We start from the raw sequence: 19052 nt of genomic DNA, 5'->3' as shown, positions 1-19052 counted from the left end.
TTCTCTCTCTCTCTTTCTCTCTCTCTTTCTCTCTCTTCTCTCTCTCTTTCTCTCTCTCTTTCTCTCTCTCTTTCTCTCTCTTTCTCTCTCTCTTTCTCTCTCTCTTTCTCTCTCTCTTTCTCTCTCTCTTTCTCTCTCTCTTTCTCTCTCTCTTTCTCTCTCTCTTTCTCTCTCTCTTTCTCTCTCTCTTTCTCTCTCTCTCTCTCTCTCTCTCTCTCTCTCTTTCTCTCTCTCTTTCTCTCTCTCTTTCTCTCTCTCTTTCTCTCTCTCTTTCTCTCTCTCTTTCTCTCTCTCTTTCTCTCTCTCTTTCTCTCTCTCTTTCTCTCTCTCTTCTCTCTCTCTTTCTCTCTCTCTTTCTCTCTCTCTTTCTCTCTCTCTTTCTCTCTCTCTTTCTCTCTCTCTTTCTCTCTCTCTCTCTTTCTCTCTCTCTCTCTCTCTTTCTCTCTCTCTTTTAACTGTGTAAATCGCTACGTCCAAAACGATAAGATGGCGTTTCTACCCCCACCCCCTGTGACGCCGCAGAAAGCAAGACAAGACCTATGTGATCACGCTGCCCACACTCCTTCATTGGCTGAAAAAATGGCGGTTAAAGCGTCATACGAAACGTGACTTTGGCGCAAAGATCGCCGACCGCATGGCTGATCCCATGCTGGGATGGGCTCGGGTTTCAAGAAACCCGACTTTGCCGAAAGTCGGCGACTTTCGAAATTGACCGATCCGTTTCGCTCAACCCTACTCATCACTACTTACAGCCAATCAAAATAAATTAGAATACTTTATAACACCAGCTTGAAAAATATTTTAAAATCCGAAATGTTGGCCTACTGAAATGTATGTTCAGTAAATGCACTCAATACTTAGTTTGGGCTGACTTTTTTTGAGCGATTTTAAAAGGGTTTTCCCCATGAACAATGAACAAAAGTTAATTTTAATCAATTGATCTTGGGAGATTAATATGAGGGGAGATTCATAAAGCCCCCATATACGGTATACTTTCGGCAGAGCCCACCAATATAGGTTCAGCCAACATTAATCTAATGTGTATGGGTGCCTTGTACTCTAGACAGTCTAAAGACAACCAATTTATCAATCTACCTCCAGAGTCTGAACGTAGTAGAGACACACAATCCAAGCTGTTTGAGGTCTAGTGTGACGTTTCCACAATCAGTGATGGTTTGGGGAGCCATGTCATTGGCTGTGTAGGTCCACTGTGTTTTATCAAGACAAAAGTAATTGCAGACGTCTACCAGGAAATTTTAGAACACTCCATGCTTCCCACTTCCGACAAGCTTTTTTGGAGATGGAAATTTCATTCTCCAGCAGGACTTGGCAACTGTATACATTGCCAAAAGTACCAATACCTGGTTTAAATACATTATCACTGTGCTTGATTGACCAGCAAACTCTCCTGACCTTAACCCAACAGAGGAAGATGAGACACCAGACCCAACAATGCAGATGAGCTGAAGGCTGCTATAAAAGCAACCTGGGCTTCGATAACTCCTCAGCAGTGCCACAGGCTGATCGCCTCCATATCACACCACATTGACAGTAAGTTATGCAAAAGGAGCCCCGATCAAGTATGGAGTGCATTTACTGATCGTTTCAATAGGCCAACATTTTGGATTTTAAAATAATTTTTCAAGCTGGTGTTATAAAGTATTCTAATTTACTGAGATAATGACTTTTGGGTTTTGATTGGCTGTAAGCCATAATCATCAACATTAACCGAAGTACACTTGAAATAGATCACTCTGTAATGACTCTATATATGAGTTTCACTTTTTGTATTTAAGAACTAGAATTAACTTTTTGATATTTTAATTTAGTGAGAAGCACTTGTAAGTATCCAGAATGTCTGATTTCAGACTGACTATTTTTTTTTCTCTTTCCAGTGATTTAAAAGGTGTTTTTTCTTCACAAATAAAAGTTGTTTAATAGATCTTGGAATAATAATAATTTCCATAACTGGATGTGCTAATAAATGTTCCTGCGCTGAGCTAATAGATGTGTAATGGCTGTGTCTGACCATGCAGGGACATGGTCTGATCATACCACATCTCCTGGGCAAGAGAAATGGGGAAGGGAGTAGGGGGAGTATACTGACATTACAGCATGGGATTGCAAATTATTCTTTCTTTGAAGTAAAAAATTGTTTAAAAACAGGCAGGGAAATGTTTTACCTCACACAAAAATAATCATCTGTGATACCATGCTGTAATGACTGTATCCTTTTTTTTTTTTTTTTCATTCCTCCCCTGTTCAGGAGATGTAGTATTATTAGACCATGTCTTTGCACAGTCGCACAGCCATTACACAATACGCAACAGGGACACATTTATAGGATTATCTCTGCACAGGAACATTTTATTTAAACACATCAAATTATTATTCCAAGATCTATTGATTAAAATTAACCTTGTTTGTAGAAAAAACCCTTTATGCATTTTCCAGACCAGTACCACATCTCCTCTTTCCTACAGAACGCAGAGCTAGCGCTTCTGTGTCCATACACAGAAGCGCTAGCTCTGCGTTCTGTAGGAAAGAGGAGCTGTGGTACTGGTCTGGAAAATGCATAAAGGGTTTTTTCTACAAACAAGGTTAATTTTAATCAATAGATCTTGGAATAATGATTTGATGTGTTTAAATAAAATGTTCCTGTGCAGAGATAATCCTATAAATGTGAGTCAGGATAGAGAGCTGCCAAAACCTTGCTTGTAATGGTGAACGTAAGTTTACACTACTTAGTAGTTGACTTTCTTTTAGACCACTTTAAGAAAAAAAACAAAAACAAAACTTGCAAAATCCACCAAATTTACTATAATGGTGCGCTTCAAACTCTTGAGCCATCCTAACTTTTTTATTCTGACAGTGTCTAAAACACTTAATAAATGTGATATCTGACATGTAGGACAGAATTTGAAGACCTAATTCTGGTGCATTTAGCTTAGTTAACCCCTCACCGTACCCCAAAGTTTAAAAAAGAGCAATGAACGAGAAGATTCCTCTCACCAATAGGTGGCGATGCCTATTAGATTAGCCTGGTGGGCACGATAAGTAGTTTTTTCCAGATCCTTTTTAAGTGGGGTATATGCAGATGTCTACAATGAAGGGGCTCGTCTTTTACTCATGCTGCTCGTGGTTAAAGCGACATGACTTGCTTGACTGGTCTCTCCTCTCAGATTCTGGTAAAATCTTCATTATTTCCATGGTGCTTTGCCATAGAATCAGAATGGAAATAATGGAAGCACTGGATCTGTCAGGCTATGTGCACACATATTCTTATCCACTGCGGATTTGATAAATCTGCAGGGCAAAAACGCTGCGTTTTTGCTGCAGTTTTATTGCGGTTTTACAACTGCGGTTTTCCATAGGAGCAGCTGTAAAACTGCTGTGGAATCCGCAGAAAGTGGCATGTTGCAGAAAGTAAACAGCTGCATTTCCGCGCGTTTTTTTTCCGCAGCATGTGCACAGCGTTTTTTGTTTCCCATAGGTTTACATTGTAATGTAAACTCATAGGAAACTGCTACGGATCCGCAGCGTTTTCCGCATTGTGTGCACATACCCTCACAGTAATGAACACCTACATTGTTTTACTGAACCCATTGACTTGAAGTTACTAAGATGGAGCAGATATATAGGGAGTAAGAGAGTAACTATATATATATATAGTGGTGTGAAAGTGTTTTCCACCATCGTGATTTCCTATTCTTTTGTATGTTTGTCACATTTTAAATGTTTCAGATCCCCAAACAAATTAAAATATTAGACAAAGATAATATAAGTAAACACAAAATGCAGTTTTTAAATGAAGGTCTGTATTAAGGGAAAAAGAAATCCAAATCTACAGGGCCTTGTGCGAAAAAGTAATTACGCCCACTCCCTCTTAATTTATATTTTATCTGTGCTTTATCACATCTTTGGGAAGCTAAGTTCAATTTCCCTAGCCAAACCTGTTCACAAACAAGAAATCACTTAAATAGGACCTGCCTGACAAAGTGAAGTAGACCAAAATTCCTTAAAAGCTTGCCATCACACCGCAAGCCAAAGGAATTCTGGAACAAATAAAAAAACAAAGTAATTGAGATCTATTAGCGTGGAAAATGTTATAAATCCATTTCTAACCCTTTGGGACTCCAGTGAAACACAGGGCGAGCCATTATCCAGAAATGGTGAAAACATGAAACAGTGGTGAAACTTCCCAGGAGTGGCTGGCCAACCAAAATTACTCCAAGAGCGCAGTGATGACTCATCCAAGAGGTCACAAAAGACCCCACAACAACATCCAAAGAATTGCAGGCCTCACTTGCCTCAGTTAAGGTCAGTGTTCATGACGCCACCATTAGGCTGGGGTCACACGTAACGTATAAAAAATCAGTCCAAGTCTCCCTGCCGAGAGTTGCACGAGTCATGCGAGTACTATCCAATTTTTCACACCTAGCATCCGATTTACGTCAGAGTGCAATGCGATTTTTAACATGAGGTTTTGCATACAGCAATTCTGTTATTCACACATAAAATATATATGTGCAGTGACCCAAGCAGCTTCAAACAAAACTTTCCTTTTAATGTGTTACGTCAGTCTTAGAAATACACCATACACAGCTTCTTCATCCTGACCAATGGAAATACATAGTACACGGCTTCTTCATAGAGGTTAATTAGAAATACACAGCTTTAGGGTATGTGCACACGTGGCGGATTTACTGAGGATCCGCAACGCTTTTTGCGGTGCAGAAACGCTGCAGATCCGCAAGTGATTAACAGTACAATGTAAATCAATGTGGAAAAAAAAAACGCTGTGCTGATGGTGCGGAAAATTCCGTGCGAAAACGCTGTGGATTAAAAGAAGTAGCATGTCACTTCTTTTTTGCGGATCTGCAGCGTTTTTGTACCCATTCCATTATAGAAATCCGCAGCGGTAAAAAACACAGTAAATCCGCAGCAAATCTGCACCAGAAACACACAAAATCCGCACAAAATCCGCACAAAAATGCGTCAAATCCGCACCTGCGTTTTCTGGCAAGAGATGCAGAATCCGCACCAGAAATGCCTAAGCCGCAACGTGTTCACATAGCCTTAGGCTATGTGCACACGTTACAGATTTGGGTGCAGAATTTTCTGCATCTCCTGGCAGAAAACGCAGTTGCAGATTTGATGCTTTTTTTTATGCAGATTTTGTGCAGAAACGCTGCAGATCCGCACAAAAGAAGTGACATGCTCCTCCTTTCAATCCGCTGCGTTTTCCATGCGGAATTTTCTGCACCATTAGCACAGCATTTTTTTGATTTTACATTGTACTGTAAATCACACTTTGCGGATCTGCAGCGTTTCTGCGCGGAAAAAAAAATTACGGATCCGCAGTAAATCCACAACGTGTGCACATAGCCTAAGTTTGCAGTCAATAAACAGGCCGGACTTCCCTCTGTCCAGTTTCCCTGGGCGACCGCACGCCGGTACCAGGTCTCTTTACTCACGCCGTGCACCACACGCTATCCTCCGGATTGCAACCTGGTAAACAAAAGACAGCCCGAGACGCAGGGTGTCAGTCTCTTTGGTTCCTTTTGCCCCTGTGATGCTCCACACAGAAAGAACTCTGCAGACATCTGCTCTGTCTGCTTCCAAGACCAACACTGACACGCCTCCCCCTCTACTATAGGGCTCTTAATCAGTCACTGCTTCACTACTCTAATTACAGCTACACCTGTGTCTGCAGTACGCTCTCATGGCCTCACTATGCCTCCGTGCGCATTCTGGAGAGCACAAACAGTGCCCCCTAGCTGTAACAGGAGTCACTGCCTCACTATATATATCTATATATCTATCTATCATTTTTTTTTTTTTTATTTATTTCAAGTATAAGTTGAGATTTTCAGCCGACGTTTTTGGGCTGAAAGTAACCCTCTCGGCTTATGCTCGAGTCATACCCAGGGGTCGGCTGGGGGAGCGGAGCTGTGTAATAACTCACCTGCTCCTGGTGCGGTCCCTGCACGTCTGTTACCCAGCAGCTTCTTCCTGTAGTGAGCGGTCACGTGGTACTGCTCATTACAATAATGAATATGGACCCGACTCCACTCCCATAGGGGTGGAGTCGAGCTGCATATTCATTACTGTATTGAGAGGTACCACGTGACCGCTCACTACAGGAAGAAGCTGCCGGGGAATAGATGTGCAGGGACCGTGCGGGGAGCAGGTGAGTATAACTCAGTGCGCTATATTCACCTGCCCGTCCTCTGCAGTGACACTCAGGTCAGAGGGCGCGATGACGCGATTAGTGCACACTGCCCTCTGCCTGAACAGTCAGTGCGGAGGATGGGGAAGACACAGCGGCGGTCGGCGGTGGAACGGGGAGCAGGTAAATATAGCAAGTGCCGGCGGCCTGAGAGGTGAGTATGTAATTTTTTATTTTTTTAATCGCAGCAACAGCATATGGGGCAAATGTCTATACGGAGCATCTTATGGGGCCATATGCAGCATTATATGGGGCAATTATCTGTATGGAGCATCTTATAGGGCCATGTGCAGCATTATATGGGGCAAATATCTGTATGGGGCCATGTGCAGCATTATATGGGGCAATATCTGTATGGAGCATCTTATGGGGCCATGTGCAGCATTATATGGAGCAAATATTTGTATGAAGCATCTTATGGGGCCATGTGCAGCATTATATGGGGCAATATCTCTATGGAGCATCTTATGAGGCCATGTGCAGCATTATATGGGGCAAATATCTGTATGGAGCATCTTATGGGGCCATGTGAAGCATTATATGGGGCAAATATCTGTATGGGGCCATGTGCAGCATTATATGGGGCAATATCTGTATGGAGCATCTTATGGGGCCATGTGCAGCATTACATGGGGCAAATATCTCTGGAGCATCTTATGGGGCCATAATCAACAGTTGTGCAGCAGTGTATGGGGCAAATGTCTGTATGGAGCATCTTATGGGGTCATAATCAACATTTGTGCGGCATTATATGGGCATATTTTAATATGGAGCATCTTATGGAGCCTATCATAAACTGTATGGAGCATTATATGGGGCGTATTTTGTATGGAGCATCTTATGGGGCCCATCATGACCTGTATGGAGCATTATATAGGGCTCCTGATTCAATATGGATATTCAAAAACACTTAACCTACTGATGTCTCAATTAATTTTATTTTTATTGGTATCTATTTTTATTTTTGAAATTTAGCAGTAGCCGCTGCCTTTTCCACCCTAGGCTTATATTTGAGTCATTAAGTTTTCCCAGTTTTTTATGGCAAAACAGGAGGGTCGACTTATACTCAAATATATATATACACTCACCGGCCACTTTATTAGGTACACCATGCTAGTAACGGGTTGGACCCCCTTTTGCCTTCAGAACTGCCTCAATTCTTCGTGGCATAGATTCAACAAGGTGCTGGAAGCATTCCTCAGAGATTTTGGTCCATATTGACATGATGGCATCACACAGTTGCCGCAGATTTGTCAGCTGCACATCCCAAAGATGCTCCATACAAGGCAGGATGGATCCATGCTTTCATGTTGTTTACGCCAAATTCTGACCCTACCATCCGAATGTCGCAGCAGAAATCGAGACTCATCAGACCAAGCAACGTTTTTCCAATCTTCTACTGTCCAATTTCGATGAGCTTGTACAAATTGTAGCCTCAGTTTCCTGTTCTTAGCTGAAAGGAGTGGTACCCGGTGTGGTCTTCTGCTGCTGTAGCCCATCTGCCTCAAAGTTCGACGCACTGTGCGTTCAGAGATGCTCTTAGGCCTACCTTGGTTGTAACGGGTGGCGATTTGAGTCACTGTTGCCTTTCTATCAGCTCGAACCAGTCTGCCCATTCTCCTCTGACCTCTGGCATCAACAAGGCATTTCCGCCCACAGAACTGCCGCTCACTGGATTTTTTTTCTTTTTCGGACCATTCTCTGTAAACCCTAGAGATGGTTGTGCGTGAAAATCCCAGTAGATCAGCAGTTTCTGAAATACTAAGACCAGCCCTTCTGGCACCAACAACCATGCCACGTTCAAAGGCACTCAAATCACCTTTCTTCCCCATACTGATGCTCGGTTTGAACTGCAGGAGATTGTCTTGACCATGTCTACATGCCTAAATGCACTGAGTTGCCGCCATGTGATTGGCTGATTAGAAATTAAGTGTTAACAAGAAGTTGGACAGGTGTACCTAATAAAGTGGCCGGTGAGTGTATATTACACTGCTCAAAAAAATAAAGGGAACACTTAAGCAACAGAATAACTCCAAGTCAAACTTCTGTGAAATCAAACTGTCCACTTAAGGTACCGTCACATTAAGCGACGTTGCAGCGATATCGACAACGATGCCGATCGCTGCAGCGTCGCTGTGTGGTTGCTGGAGAGCTGTCACACAGACAGGTCTCCAGCGACCAACGATGCCGAAGTCCCCGGGTAAACATCGGGTTACTAAGCGGAGGGCCGCGCTTAGTAACCCGATGTTTACCCTGGTTACCAGTGTAAATGTAAAAAAAACCAAATACTACATACTTACATTGCCGTGTCTGTCGCGTCCCTCGCCTTTAGCTTCCCTGCACTGTGTAAGCGCCGGCCCTAAAGCACAGCGGTGACGTCACCGCTGTGCTTTGCTTTATGGCCGGCACTGACACATTCAGTGCAGGAAGCTCTGAGCAGCAGCGCGGACGCCGGGGGACGTGACAGACATCAGAGGGTGAGTATGTAGTGTTTTTTTTTTTTTTTTTTTACTTTTACAATGGTAACCAGGGTAAATATCGGGTTACTAAGCGCGGCCCTGCGCTTAGTAACCCAATATTTACCCTGGTTACCATTGTAAAACATTGCTGGCATCGTTGCTTTTGCTGTCAAACACGACGATACACGCCGATTTGACGACCAAATAAAGTTCTGCAACGACCGGCGATATCACAGCGGGATCCAGATCGCTGCTGCGTGTCAAACAACGATATCGCTATCCAGGACGCTGCAACGTCACGGATCGTTGTCGTTCTCGTTGCAAAGTCGTTTAGTGTGAAGGTACCTTTACACTGTTTGACAATCAATTTCACATGCTGTTGTGCAAATGGAATAGACAATAGGTGGAAATTATTGGCAATTATCAAGACACACTCAATAAAGGAGTGTTTCTGCAGGTGGGTACAGCAGACCAAATCTCAGTACCAATGCTTTCTGGCTGATGTTTTGGTCACTTTTGAATGTTGGTTGTGTTTTCACACTTGTGGTAGCATGAGACGGACTCTACAACCCACACAAGTGGCTCAGGTAGTGCAGCTCATCCAGGATGGCACATCTATGTGAGTTGTGGCAAGAAGGTTTACTGTGTCTGTCAGCATAGTGTACAGAGGCTGGAGGTGCTACCAGGAAACAGACCAGTACACCAGGAGACGTGGAGGGGGCCATAGGAGGGCAACAACCCAGCAGCAGGACCGCTACCTCAGCCTTTGTTCAAGGAGGACCAGGAAGAGCACTTCAAAATAACCTCCAGCAGGCCACAAATGTGCATGTGTCTGCACAAGCGATTAGAAACAGAATCCATGAGGATGGTCTGAGTGCCCGAAGTCCACAGATGGGGTTGTACTCACGGCCCAACACTGTGCAGGACACTTGGCATTTGCCACAGAACACCAGGATTGGCAAATTCGCCACTGGCACCCTGTGCTCTTCACAGATGAATGCAGGTTCACACTGAGCACATGTGACAGACGTGACAGAGTCTGGAGACGCCGTGGAGAGCGATCTGCTGCCTGCAACATCCTTCAGCATGATTGGGTTGGCAGTGGGTCAGTAATGGTGTGGGGTGGCATTTCTTTGGAGGGTTGCACAGCCCTCCATGTACTCGCCAGAGGTAGCCTGACTGCCATTAGGTACCGAGATGAGATCCTCAGACCCCTTGTGAGACCATATGCTGGTGCCGTTGGCCCTGGGTTCCTCCTAATGCAGGACAATGCCAGACCTCATGTGGCTGGAGTGTGTCAGCAGTTCCTGCAAGATGAAGGCATTGAAGCTATGGACTGGCCCGCCTGTTCCCCAGACCTGAATCCGATTGAACACATCTGGGACATCATGTCTCACACCATCCACCGTCACGCTGCACCACAGACTGTCCAGGAGTTGGAGGATGCTTTAGTCCAGGGCTGGGAGGAGATCCCTCAGGAGACCATCCGCCGCCTCATCAGGAGCATGCCCAGGCGTTGTAGGGAGGATCATACAGGCACGTGGAGGCCACACACACTACTGAGCATCATTTCCTTGTCTTGAGGCATTTCCACTGAATTTGGATCAGCCTGTAACTTCATTTTCCACTTTGATTTTGAGCATCATTCCAACTACAGACCTCCGTGGGATATTAGTTGTGATTTACGTTGATCATTTTTAGGTTTTATTGTTCTCAACACATTCCACTATGTAACGAATAAAGATTTACAACTGGAATATTTCATTCAGTGATATCTAGGATGTGTGATTTTAGTGTTCCCTTTATTTTTTTTATTTTTTTGAGCAGTAGATACATATAGCCAGTAATTCACTGCAGGAGCCGACAGGATAGAAGAGATGGATTACATACAGTAAATACAAATGGAATTGGTAGATATATAGATGTCGGTGACAAATACAATAAGTGCAGTGTGTGCAAATTACTGGACATGAATTTAATTAAAGATTATTTTTTGGGAAAAAAAATTGCGTGGGCTCCTGTGCAATTTTCGTAACCAGCAGAGGGAAAGTAGATGGCTGGGGGCAGATGTTTATAGTCTGGGAAGGAGGTAGTACCCATGGAGCTTCCTAGGCTATTAATATCAGGTGAATACAGTCACAGAAAAAAGTCCTTTAATATTCTTAATCAAACCATACTTGCGACCTCGCTCATTCTCCCGATGCCATCGTCCTCTGCAAAAAAGGTAAAAAAACCAAACCGTATTCCTCACCTTTTCGCAGAGATGCTTTTAATCCATTTGTCCCACTACAGGTCCAGCTCTGCTACATCTAGATGGCAGGCTGCATGATTCAACCATTCAGCCTGTCGTCCAGCAGACACACTGATCACCGTGTGCTCAATTTCTCTGTGTGAACTGCTATTACCTGTCTGAGGGCACTGTGAGCATGAGAAAGTTCTCCCGCTCACGGTGTCGTCTGACAAGTCCTGCAAGTTCACGGCCAATGAACTCCCTTCACCTATGTGACGTCAGTGCGAGCACTGTGGAAAAAGTTACCACGGCGCTCACGCTGACGTCAGCACTCCATACTCAATATTGATCATTGCTTATAGTGCTATATGTATATATGGTTCATACTATGATAAAAAAACTTTATCATTAGCTCCTTTGGTGCATGATAGTTATCTGGATTGAATACTATACCCTAGTTACACTCTGACTCATTATTCCCTATTTTCACTGCTTTGGTAGTGCTACTCTGAATTGATACATGTTTTTTATGTGATGAAATTAATAAACTTTATATGGTTGTTTAAAAAAAATACTCTTTGACACCTGTTTTTACACTGTGAGGTGTTTGATATTGAATTTTTTGAGTTTTCTTTCCTTTTGATGTGATTGATACCTATTGGGAAACAGTTGTTATACTGTACTAATTGTATTTGTCACAGACATCTACCGTATTTTTCGGACTTTAAGATGCACTTTTTCCCAAAAAAATTTGGGAGGAAAATGGGGGGGTGTCTTATAGTGTGAACGCAAAATTACGGGGGGTTGCTGCAGAGCTGTGGCGATGCTGTGGGTTGTGCGGAGTGCACCTGAGCAAGTTACCTTCAGGATACTGGTGTCAGAAATGTGGTGAGTCTAGTAACGCCGCGGCCCAGTGTCCACGGTGAGCAGAGCCGAGTGCATCACCGGTTTCCGTGCTGCCATTTACCTGAAGTCTCTGGTGGCCCACGGCTTCAGGAAGATGCCCGCAGGGGAATCGGTGATGCACTCCGCTGCTCACCGTGGACACCGGGACGCGGCGTCGCCACATTTCTACCACCAGTATCCTGAAGGGACCCTGCTCCATGCTCTGACTCACCGCAGACACTGGACCCGCATTATCGCACCCCGGGACTGCAGCATTGCCCCACTTCTGCAGCCGCTGGCTTCCTGAGGAAGGAACCATGCCTTGTGTGACCCCCATCTTATTAAAAATCTTTTTTCTGCTATTTTCCACCCCAAAATTTGGGGTGCGTCTTATGGTCCGAAAAATACGGCATATATCTACCTATTCCATTTGTATTTACTGTATGCAATCCATCCCTTCTGTCCTGTCAGTTCCTGCAGTGATGTTACAGAACACGGCAGATGAATTACCGGCTTTTCTTCTATGTAAAAAAAAAAATATATATATATATCACACACACACACACACACACACACACACACACACACACACACACACACACACACACACACACACACACACACACACACACACACACACACACACACACACACACACACACACCCCGTATTTTGCGTATTATAAGATGCACCACAAATTTTGAGGAGAAAAGTAGGAAAACAACTTATATTTTTTTTTATTTTATTTTTTTTAGGGAACCTGTCACCCCCTAAATGGAAGTTGAGCTAAGCCCACCAGCATCAGGGGCTTATCTACAGCATTCTGGAATGCTGTAGATAAGCCCACATGTATCCTGAAAGATGAGAAAAAGAGGTTAGATTATACTCACCCAGGGGCGGTCCCGCTGCTGTCTGGTCCGATGGGTGTCGCGTTCCGGTCCGAGGCCTCCCTCTTAATAGGATGACGTCCTCTCCGGGCCTCTCTGACCTTTCCCGGCACCTGCGCACTGTAGGCCTAACCTCTTTTTCTCATCTTTCAGGTTATATCGGGGACTTATCTACAGCATTCCAGAATGCTGTAGATAAGCCCCTGATGGCAGCTTGCTTTGCTCAACTTCCATTTTGGGGGTAACAGGTTCCCTTTAATAAAATGGTGGTGCTTCCTATAATCCATGCGTTTTATTGCTTACTGGGGGTGGTGGCTGTGGTGGAGCGTTGCTGCAGGCTGGGATGAGAGGATGGTCGGATGTGTGGTGTGGCGCAGCCATTTTTCCGGGGTCCAGTCCACCGCATAGAAAACTGTGGGGACTCTGGGCTTTCACAAGATGTTGGCAGATCCCCTGCAGCACCGGACACCCGCAGCACTGACCAGCCTGCGGCCGGTAAGGTATATCCACATTTAAAAGACATACCCCCATTTCCCCCCCCTCCCAAATGGACACCTGTGCGTGAAATTCGGACAGCACTCGCATGGTCCGAGTGCTGTGCAATTTTTTTTTTTTCCTCGCACCCATAGGCTTGCATTGGCGAGTCTCAGACGATATACTCGTAAAATCGCAGCATGCTGCGATTTTACATGCGCATAGAATACACCTGAGAAAAAATACAGTGATGTGAGCTGCCCCATAGATTAACACTGGTCCAAGTGCTATGCGATGTCTTCTCGCATAGCACTTGTCTGTATTCTACGCTAGTGTGACCCCGGCCTTATAAAGGGACTAGACAAAAATGGCCTGCATGGCAGAATTCCAAGACAAAAACAACTGCTGAGCAATAAGAACATAAAAGCTTGTCTGTTTTGCCAGAAAACATATTGATGATCCTCAAGACTTTTGGGAGAATACTTTGTGGACTGACAACACAAAAGTAGAACTTTTTGGAAGGTGTATGTCCCGTTACATCTGGTGTAGAAGTAACACTGCATTTCAGAAAAGGAACGTCACACCAACAGTAAAATGTGGTGGTAGTGTGGTGGTTTCGGGCCGTTTTGCTTCTTCAAGACCTGGAAGACTGACTGGTAAATGGAACAATGAGTTCTGCTGTCTACCAAAAAATCCTGAAAGAGAATGTCCGATCATCTGTTATTGACCTCAAGCTGAAGCGCACTTGGGCTATGCAGCAGGACAACGATCCAAAACACACCAGTAAGTCCACCTCTGGCTTAAGAAAAACAAAATTAAGACTTTGGAGTGGCCTAGTCAAGGTCTTGTCCTTAATCAGATTGAGATTCTGTGGCATGACCTTAAAAAGGCGGTTCTTGCTCGGAAACCCTCCAATATAGTTGAATTACAACAATTCTACAAACACGAGTGGTCCGAAATTCCTCCATAGCGTTGTAAAAGACTCATTGCAAGTTATCTTAATCACTTGATTGCAGTTGTTTCTGCTAAGGGTGGTCCAACCAGTTATTAGGTTTAGGGTATGTTTGGATTTCTTCTTCCCTTAATAATAAAGACCTTCATTTAAAAACTACACTTTGTGTTTGTGTTAGCTTTGTTTAATATTAAAATTTGCTTGCTGATCTGAAACATTTAAGTGTGACAAACATGCAAACGAACAGGAAACCAGGAAGGGGGCGAGCACTTTTTCACACAACTGTATCTGCAGCTACTGAACATTCCCCAACTATAAATTTTAAAAATGTTTGGAGTCACTTGCACATATACATACTGGCTTAACTGTTTCCTGCTTCTCTGTAGTTTTTGATATGCTTGCACTTTACCGGCAATATGGGTCATGCAGCAGGATCTGTAGAACATTGTGGTGACGTGATTTCCTACCTCCTAATCTGGGGTGCATTTAGATGTGGGTTCTTGGCGGTGCGGAGCAGGGAAGTATTTCACCTGCTTCTGGACATGCCTGTATGGTCTCCTTTTATAGGTAATGCTGGGGATGGTACTCTGTGAGCTGAGGCTTTTCTAAGTATTTGAACTACTAGTTTTCTAAAGTACAGAGCCTTTTTGTTGTCCTGACCGTCCCCGTACAGGGAGCCAACAGCAGAAGGTAAGCGATCTGGTCCTGTATTGCCATGTCTGTACAGACAACTTAGGTCCAGATTATCTGGAACAGGCCAGGCCAGTCTTATAAATTACAGCAGATGTCACTTCCTTGTGGAAACGCCTTGTTGGATTATTAACCATTTTCCTGCCAAGAGCTGCAGAACTGTAAAGGGCAGAGGCTGCGTCCCTTATTGCCCTGAGTCACCATGCATGTCTCTGGAGCTGGGTTTTGGACCACTCTCCATAGCATGTTGTAGCCGCCAGCGCTCTGGCCCTAGGTCTGGCTCCTGGAGTGGAGCACTTGCTAACCACTGAAGTAGGCATCGAACTTACACATCCTTCCTCTGGTGTCACTACATAGAAGAACAAGTCCCCTGTGTTCCTGTATAGGCTTGTTCCGGTGGGTGGGAGCAGGGAGCCTGTTCCTGCAATCTGTGCTCTGCCCACATGTTTTCCCGGGCACACTTACTCATACGCCACTAATATTACCGCGGTTGTTTCCTTTAAGACCCCTCGCCCTGTTTGGGGTAGTGTAGATTAAAGAGCCGGCTGCGCATGCGCGACAGGAGGCGGCTGGAGCCTCCATGTGTAAGAGGCGCATTATTTGGCAACGTGAGCAGAGGCCAGGACTACCGGGGATCCGTGTGTGCTGGGACCCGGCGAAAGAGGCCTCAGCCGGCCTGGCCCATTTAGCCGCCCTGGTGACGCTGTAAGTCGGGACCCTGGGACTTTTGGGCGAAAAGTTTCCGGAGTGTGACTGTTCTGTGCTCCGATGGAAAAGTTGTAGTATTATTTTATTTAATGAGTGTGATGCTCCTCCTCACAGGTGGGGGGAGGGGTGGAGAAGCTTCATTATCGCCCGGTTATTGGCAGCCCCCTGATCTGTGAGTAATGTCCGCCTGTGCTCTCCCTCCCTAGGTGTGAGCTCTGCGATGAGGATAGAAGTTGCTGGTGGTTACGTGATCGCATCTACTTGTGAATGTTGCTTCTCTTCCGGTTATCCTATCGTTACATGGCTCGTAGGTGGGGGAGGGGGCGCCGGTCAGCTGGCTCCCTGCAACCTATTTACAAGAAAGCGGGGTTCACGCTTCTTGTGACCACCCCCCCCCCCCCCCCAGATCCGCCGTGGGGAGGTTTAAATAAAGGAGAAGGGGGGGGTGCTGAGGGCAGCAGATGTGTCTGGGGGGGTGGTGGGGAATGTCCGGGGACCTGTGATCAGCCATCAGTGATCGGTAACGGAGTGCACACAAGTTTCCCTTCCATCTGGGGAGGGGGCAGGAGGCTGTGTCAGACTGGGGGAGAAGCCTCTCCGCACCCCTTTCCTGGAGGCTCATTGTATAAGCTTGATGGTGAGTGGTGGGGCAAAGGTTATGTGGGGTCTGGCCCCTGGTCGGGTGGACAAGTCCCTCCCTGGCATCAGCTGCTGTTGTTGGTAAATGGTGTGATGAGGAAGGAGGGGGCTGCCAAGGCTTAGAATAGGTGTATGGGTGTTGTACATGGAGCTCAGCCCAGGAGAGGACAGGCCATCTTAATATCGAACAAGATGCACATCTGTGCCTGCTAACCCTGTCATAATAAGAGTCCCTCCTCTTTCTACAGTCTGTCCTTCCTGCTGTGAAAGGTGCATCAGGCCCAATGGTTGCAGCAACCTACATCTTTTATGTGTCCTCGCTTTTTTTTTTTTTTCATAGATGTTTCAAAATATATTGATATTAATTTGTCATTGTGAATGCTAAGAACCAAGTTACTACTACGGTTTTCTCCTGCCACTTCACTTTCTTAGTTGTCCCATTTTAAAGAAAAATAAATTTTTATATTAGAATACACCGATGTGTCACAAGAAAATGGAAGATAAGCTTTCACACAAAAGGCTGGGTTCACCCGTGTTTGATCAGTGCTTTTTTTTCTTTCTGTAGAATGAGTTGCCCTACTGAAGCACCTGACTCCATATTTTACAATCGATTCCATCAAGTAATGGATCTGTTCCTATCATTTGGTTCATTCTATTTTGCTTTAGGAATTAAAGAAAAGAACCCAGAATGCCAGTGTGACTTCTTTGCCAATATGCTAGTTGAAGCATTGTGGACATCTGTGAATTAAATAAGGTTACATCATTTTACAAAATTAACCCTTGGAATAATGAAACTGAATGTATTAGGTTGAGTTCCCACAGAGCAAAAACTGCGCTTTTTCCCTGCGTATTCTTTTGCGTAAAATACTGTCAGTGCCAACAAAATACATTTTAAGAAATATATCTGCGGTATAAACTGACGAGCTGTTGGTTGGAGAAAACCCGCAGCATGTCTATTTTGTTTATATTGCATATGTTGAATTGAGGGTCTCTTTTTGCAGCGGTTCATACTGTTGCAGGTATCTCTGACAGAGGTCTGGGGCACATACATTCTGTGGTAACATAGCCGGTACATAAAGCCTTTCTAGTTCTTTTCCCTATTCTTTACAATTGTCCCTCCTCAACATTTATATATGCATTTTCTGGCGATGCACTCTCTAAATGTATAAAAGACATTGAAGAATGTGCATGGTTTGCTAGTAGTTATCCCGAGAAGACCTTTTAAATTAACATTATAGGGTATATTTAGATTTGTTGCAGGTTTTTTTTTTTTTTTTTTTTTTGTATATTTTAAAGTCCGATTCATTCATCTGAACAGATTTGTTTCTGCAATATCTGTGGACTTCTCATTTGGCTCCAGTTAGCTGAATAGAACAGTTGCAGAAAATTCTGCAGTAAAGTTAGCCTATGTGAATTTTCCAACTTACAGCAGACCGCTAGAGCTCTGTAAAATTGTTACCGTACATACCGCTGCTTCTCACAAAATTAGAATATCATCAAAATCTTAAGTTATTTCAGTTCTTTAATATAAAAAGTGAATCTCATATTATATAGTAAATGTAAGAAAACTGACTAACAGCAATATAGTCTGAACTGGTGCATAACCAGAAAAAGTCATATAGCAAATAGATCAATGGCTGCACTCAAAATTTACTGTGCTAAGGCAAGGAAATGTGCAATACATGAAATGTGAATAGCACATTTGCTCATATTATATAGTCATTACAAACAGTGATCCATTTCAAGTGTTTATTTCTGTTTTTTGATGATTATGGCTTACAGCCAATGAAAGCCCAAAAGTAATTAATTAGTATTCTTTATAACACCAGCTTGAAAAATGATCCGAAATGTTAGCCTACTGAAATGTACAGTGGGTACGGAAAGTATTAAGACCCTTTACATTTGTCACTCTGCTTCACTGCATCCATTTGGTAAATTCCAAAAAGTTCATTTTTTCATATTAATGTACACTATGCATCCCATCTTGACAGAAAAAAACAGAAATATAGACATTTTTACAACTTTATTATAAGAAGAACTGAAATCACATTGTCATAAGTATTCAGACCCTTTGCTCAGTATTGAGTAGAAGCACCCTTTTGAGCCAGTACAGCCATGAGTCTTGGGAATGATGCAATAAGTTTTTTACACCTGGATTTGGGGATCCTCTGACATTCTTCTTTACAGATCCTTTCCAGTTCCGTCAGGTTGGATGGTGAATGTTGGTGGACAGCCATTTTCAGGTTTCTCCAGAGATGCTCAATTGGTCAAGAATGGTCAGAGTTCTTCTGAAGCCACTCCTTTATTTTAGCTGTGTGCTTAGGGTTATTGTCTTGTTGGAAGTTGAACCTTTGGCCTAGTCTGAGCACTCTGGAAGAGGTTTTTATCCCGGATATCTCTGTGCTTGGCCGCATTCATGTTTCCTTTAATGGCAGCCAGTCGCCCTGTCCCTGCAGATGAAAAACACCCGCATAGCATGATGCTGCCACCACCATGTTTCACTATTGGGTTTGTATTGGGCAGGTGATGAGCAGTTCCTGGTTTTCTCCACACATACTGCTTAGAATTACCAAAAAGGTCTATCTTCATCTCATCAGACCAGAGAATCTTATTTCTCATAGTGTGGGAGTCCTTCATGTGTGTTTTAGCAAGCTCTATGTGGGCTTTCATATGTCTTGCACTGAGGAGAGGCTTCCGTCGGGCCATTCTGCCATAAAGGCCAGACTTGTGGAGGGCTGCAGTGATAGTTGACTTTGTGGAACTTTCTCCCTTCTCCCTACTGCATCTCTGGAGCTCAGCCGCAGTGATTTTGGGGTTCTTCTTTACCTCTCTCACCAAGGCTCTTCTCCCACGATTGAAAGGCTGGATGGCCAGGTCTAGAAAGACTTCTGGTGGT

The 19052-nt window shown here is 44.1% G+C and overlaps 1 protein-coding gene across 8 annotated transcripts in view; it reads left to right on the top strand.

Annotated features, from left to right (window-relative positions):
- Positions 1–19052, top strand: part of GATAD2A (GATA zinc finger domain containing 2A) — a 114952-nt gene that overhangs the window by 4758 nt on the left and 91142 nt on the right. The window contains exon 1 of one of the 8 annotated variants that reach the window (XM_077252407.1): positions 15338–15514. The exons of 4 other annotated variants lie outside the window; for them this stretch is intronic. The gene's annotated coding sequence lies outside the window, so the exon portion shown is untranslated. Of the gene's footprint in view, positions 1–15337; positions 15515–15632; positions 15690–16890; positions 16911–19052 lie in introns of those variants that run through there. 3 more of the 8 variants (XM_077252387.1, XM_077252412.1, XM_077252397.1) reach the window with 3 other exon arrangements.

This window comes from Ranitomeya variabilis, chromosome 1, assembly GCF_051348905.1.
Source record: "Ranitomeya variabilis isolate aRanVar5 chromosome 1, aRanVar5.hap1, whole genome shotgun sequence".
In the NCBI taxonomy this organism is placed as follows: Eukaryota; Metazoa; Chordata; class Amphibia; order Anura; family Dendrobatidae; genus Ranitomeya; species Ranitomeya variabilis.
This window is presented reverse-complemented; position numbering and strand designations above follow the sequence as displayed.